Here is a 5,712-nt window from a genome sequence, read left to right on the forward strand (position 1 = left end):
AGTCTATCTTCATTTGGAAGCCCATCTGAAACCTGTCCACCATGGCTGACCCTGCTAGTATTTAAAATACCAGTGGTATGGCTTTCATAATCACAGCAACTCACAAGCCACCACAGTACAACAAACTGACAGACGAGTGGTGGCCCCTTAGCTCATTTTATATATTACCGTGTGGCACTGTGTGCTAATGCGTTGGACTGCAAGGTCAGTTTGAACCACAAGGTTGGTGGTTCAAGCTCACCAGCCACTCCTTGGAAACCCTATACAGGGTCACTATGGGTCGGAACCGACTCGATGGCACTTAACAACAAAAACAATTTATAAGTTAATTAAAAATTTATAAACAATCTAATTTTAAGACTATATGGCATATATTAGAATGAGAGTTGTCTACCACCGACTTTAATAAATTGAATTTTAAATTATTCCTTTGTAGTACTTTTTAATCATTTATTGATTTTCCTAAATGGATGAAGACTTTCGTCAAGCATAAAGCAAAAATACTCAGTCAAAACTTCAGAAAAGAGCAGGTAGTATTTAAACCTACTTCTAGAGCATGCTAAAAATAAAAAGCATAAACACTTCTCAAATCTTAGCATGTCTTAAACAGCCCTCAACATAAAAATATTTCAGTAATGTGCCTCCTGAATTCTTAACCTTAGATGGCTTTCAGATGGGAAAAAAAAAAGTTCAGATTAGACAGTAACAAAACAATGTTGTTGTTAAATGCCATTAAGTCAGTTTCAACTCATTTCAACCCTGTATAAAGTTTCCGAAGTGTGGCTGGTGGGTTTGAACCACTGACCTTAGAGTTACCAGTCCAGTGCTTATCCTACAGCACTATACCAGGACTCCTACAGACAAATACCATTTATTAAATTATGCTGTCCTTTCCCTCATTTTACTTAACTGTTTTTCTTTTGGAGCAAAAGGAAGGAAAGTATAAGTACAGTATAGTATAAAAGCAAACAAACTTGTAAGATTTCAAATGAAGGATTTTTTTTCCTGATAATTTTTGTTAATATAAATTCTCATTTTCTTTTTAAAGTGGTTAACATGTAGTACCAGTTACAAAGGTAACTTTTCTTTTCTATTAACCAGTTTTTCTTCTTTTCTTATTTCTTTGGCTTGACCTATGTATGAATCTTGGCTTTTCTCTCTTCAGGAACATACATAAAGAATGAAACTGAAATTAGTATGTAATACAAAAGGCCAACAGTTCAAACCCACCAGCTGCTCCTACGGAGAAAGGTGAAGCTGTCTGCTACCATAAAACTAGTGTCTCTGAAATTCAATGGGGCAGTTCTCCTTGGTCCTGTAGGGTCCCTAGGAGTCAGAACCAACTCTGTGCAAGTACGTTCAATCTACTTTGGATTTTTCCCATTTGTTTTTAGTGCATACTCAGGTCTGACTTGAACTTTAAATACAGATGTTTATTCTCTACAGATTAATTTAAGAACTATGGTTTCATATGGTCTATTGTGAAAGTGGACATCTGGGAAACCATTTTAGCGGTCAGGACTTCATCTCAGCATCACATGGCTTCTAGTGACCACTCACCCAATGGTTATAAACCAAAGGAAACTCTTGGCTTGAAGTTTCTCTTCCTCTCAGACAGACAACTAACTGCCCCTCCTGTGCCAACTCCACAATGTGACAGAAAGCTGGCCTTCGTCAAAAAGCTGGATGCTATTTCATGGAAGGGTGGTTCATAACCAAATTGCGGAGCAGGAAGGCACTCTAAGTATTATCTTATCCAAGTCTCTCCTGTTACAGATGGACCCAAGGTTCTTCATAAAATAATAAACCATTAGAGCAGCAATGATTGTTAGATTGTCTAGTCCAGAGGTTCCAACATGGTGTTACCAACATACCACAGGATGCTGGCTCCTCACGGTCTACATTGCAAAGCATGTCTGGAATGGCAAGAGTCAACCCAAGGCTACAGAGGTTACTATTTTTCTTAGAAGCTGTGGGCTAAGTAGGCACCCTGTGTGTCTCAGGCAGAAATGAAACTCCGATACACATTTATAAATGTCTTTGATTAACAAAATAAAGTGAACTGTTACTAGTGAACTGTGGTCAGTACAAAACTCTAAAACGTGTGCCCTGGTGAGGAAAATATTGGAAACCATTCAGCCAGTTGAACATCTTCATTGTATTGATGAGGATGGTATAGTTCATAAAGGTTATATGCCTAGACCCAGGATTAGATTACAAATACGTGACTGAATGTAATGCCTGAACTAAATAAAACTCAAGCTTTTGTTTTGGGTGTTGGTGCAGGCCATGCCCATCCTCCTTCGCCTTAGATGGTTTGTTTTGAATCAGTACATCCTGGCCACATCTCTTATTACCAAGCCTTCCTTACCCCATCTGTACAACAGGTACAATGGCAAGACCTAGACCCATAGAGATACCATTTGAATATTAGATAATGTAGTTACAGCACTTTTGACACTGATGGCATGTAATAAACAGTCAATAAGTGTCTGTTCAGTGGAAGCTTTTATAGAATTAAACCACAGTGAGTAACTGCAAGAATTCTTGGGTGGGTAGTTGTAGCAGAGTCTAAAAATTGTCTATCCAACATCTGTTCTCGTCTTCATTCCGACACACACACCCTTGTTTTTATTGGAGATGGTCCACTGTTGTTGTTGAAGTGCCATGCAGTCGGTTTAGACTCATATCCACCCTGTACAGGGTTTTCCAGGATTTAAATCTTTTGCGGGAGCAGAAAGCCTCATCTTTCTCCTGCAGAGCAGCTGATAGGTTGGAACCTCCAACTTTGTGGTTTGCAGTCCAGTGCTTATCCTGCTAGAGGTGGCCAACGAGATAAACAAAGATGTTGGAGAGTGCATTCAGGAAATCTTTACAGGGATTTTATGGGAAAAGAGGAAACACAGGGCTGCTAAGTAAACTCACAGTAAATTAGCAGAAGATTGAGTTATTTGTCAATTTTCCTGACTTTTCTGTCAGAATCTTGAGAGCACTTCATGGACAGCCCCTAACATTATGAGCAGTTATTACTTCTTATGTACCAGGCACTGCGCACACGTTAAACACATTAATCCCAAAAGGGGTCATCAGTGTTTTCCTGTGGCCTTTTTATGTGTATCATTCCAGGTGACACATCTCAACAGGGGCAGCGGTATCTGTCTGATTTGAAAGCCAAAGTTCTAGACCTCTAGCCTTGACTCTAAAGGAATAACAAGATCGAGAAATCATGAGGTTTTCTTGTACAGAAAGTTCTGGTACAGGTACATTCTAGGATGGGCTGTACCAGCACCTAGCACAAACCACTGCATTTCTGAGATTTCGTTATTCATTCGGCAAAACATGTAAATTGGGCTAAGCTTTGAGCTTTGCTTGGAGTCTACAAATGGTAAAACAGCCAAGAAGCAGCACAGAGACCAGGGGAGCCCAGACGGCGGGAAAGGGCAGCAGGACACGTGCAGCCTCTACCTGCAGGGTGACCCTTGCGCGGGAAGGAAAGCACCCACGGACTCCAAGGACCGAGACTCCGGCGGCAGCTGGGTGCCGGGTTACCTGATAACGCCTCCACCACCACCTCGTCCCCGTGCACCACGACCGCGGGCAGTGTGGTCAGGGGCGGTAGCCAGAGCAGCAGGAACCGCAGCCCCAGCGCTGGCTGCATCCCGCCCAAGCATCAGCTCCGCGCGACCCGGCCGGAGCCTGAGGCCCCGGGAAGCAAACAAGACCCTGATCAGCGGAAATGGCGCGGAGCGGAAGAGAAAAAGCGAAGAGGGGCGGTGAGACGGTAAGCGGGAAACGCGCAGGCTCCGCCTCTGGGGCGGAAGACCAGCGCGGATCCCAAACTCTTGCTTTCGCTGCCAGACGACCTGGCTTGCGCACTTTTCCCAATTTACCGTGGCTCTAGGCAGCCAGCTCCCTGTCCTGCAGGGCAGTTTAGAGGTTTAGTTCCCAAAGTTCCCCCCTATGTTTTGTTAGTAACAATAACTAATTGGAAATTTAGTTCATTAAGTAATATTGGCTTGTATGTCTAGGCTCATAGACACATCATATTGAAAACTGTTGTTATTAAGTGCATAAGTTCTTTTCCGACTCATAGCAACCCTGTTTAGGGTTGACTGGTGGATTTGAACCACCGATCTTATGATCAGCAGCCCAGTGCTCTTATCCTACAGTGCAACACCAGGATTGTTGTTGTTAAGTGCCGTCGAGTTAGTTCTGACCCATAGGACCCTGTATAGGGTTTCCAAGGAGCGGATGGTGAGCTTGAACCGCCGACCTTGTAGTTCAAACGGCTTTGCAAGGTGGCGCTGTGGGTTTGGAGACTGTAAAATGTTCGCTCACCAATATAACAATCAGATATCCTTTAAAATTAGCTTGTGTTTTAAAAACAGCATATGTATTGACTATCAATAGATATTAGTATTTCTCTTGAGTGACCTCAATATGGATAGTTAGTATAGAATTTACAACTTTGAATAATGGAGTTCTGTACTTTCTAATTTACTTACTTGTTAACAACAGGCTCCTAGGGACCCGGGAAATTATTAAGTGATTTAATAAACAGTGGATAACTTTGTAGGTTCTCATGTTCTACTGAGATAACTTTGGAGATCCAATTGTAACAGATTTGTTGTTATTCGTTGCTGTCCAGTGAATTTCAATTCATTTCGTTGTTGTTGTTAGGTGCCATTGAGTCATTCCAAGTTGTGGCACTGTAGGATACACACTGGACTGCAAGGTCAATCTAACTGCAAGGTCGGTGGTTCAAATCCTAGGAAACCCTATGCAGGGTCACTATGAGTCAGACTTGACAACACTAAACAACAATAAAGTTGTCTTTATTATCTAATGCTTTGTAACAAAGATACCACAGGTGGATGGCCTTAACAAATAGAAATTTATTCTTACAGTTTAGGGAGATGGAAGACCAAATTCAGGATGACAGCTGTAGGGAAAGGTCCTTGGCTCCTTTCTATGTCTGTGGGCCCAGCATCCTTTGGAGATCTCCATGTGTCTTGGCATCAGTCTTCCAGTGAGTCTAGGAGATTCTTAGCACAAGGATATGCTCCACTCCAGTTCTGCTTTCTTGGTGGTAGTCAAGTCTCTGCTTCTCTGCTCAATTTTCTCTCCTTTTATCTCTAATGAGATAAGAGTAATGCAGGTCACACACCACACACCAGGGAAACTCCCTTAACGTTGGATCAGGGGTTTGACCTAAGAAAGGGTGTTACATCTGATCTTAATCTCCTTACAACTGATCGGCTGATCACATCATGGGGGATAATTACAGCATTGCATCATTATTACCATACCAATGAAAATCATGACCCCACCAAATTGACACATATTTTAGGGGGGATACAAATCAATCCATTACTCACATTCTCTTGTGATTCTGGCAGTTCCCTGTTGATGTATTGATGCAACTGTTTTTGAATTATCAGCAAAATTTTACTTGCATGTGATATTGTTAGAGAATTTTGCATTTTGTTGGATCACCTTTATTTAGAATAGGTACAAATACCGATCTCCTCCAGTAGGTTGGCTAGGTAGCTATCTTTCAAGTATCTTGGCATAGTTGAGTGGCTGCTTCCCTTGTTCTCTCTCAGCTGGTGTTCTGTCGATTCCTGGAGGCTTGTTTTTCACCAGTGCCTTCAGTACAACTTGGACTTCCTTCTTTAGTAGTTGAACACAGAACTACCATTGTTGTTGTTG

The sequence above is a fragment of the Chrysochloris asiatica genome, unplaced genomic scaffold, assembly GCF_000296735.1.
Source record: "Chrysochloris asiatica unplaced genomic scaffold, ChrAsi1.0 scaffold00059, whole genome shotgun sequence".
Lineage (NCBI taxonomy): Eukaryota > Metazoa > Chordata > Mammalia > Afrosoricida > Chrysochloridae > Chrysochloris > Chrysochloris asiatica.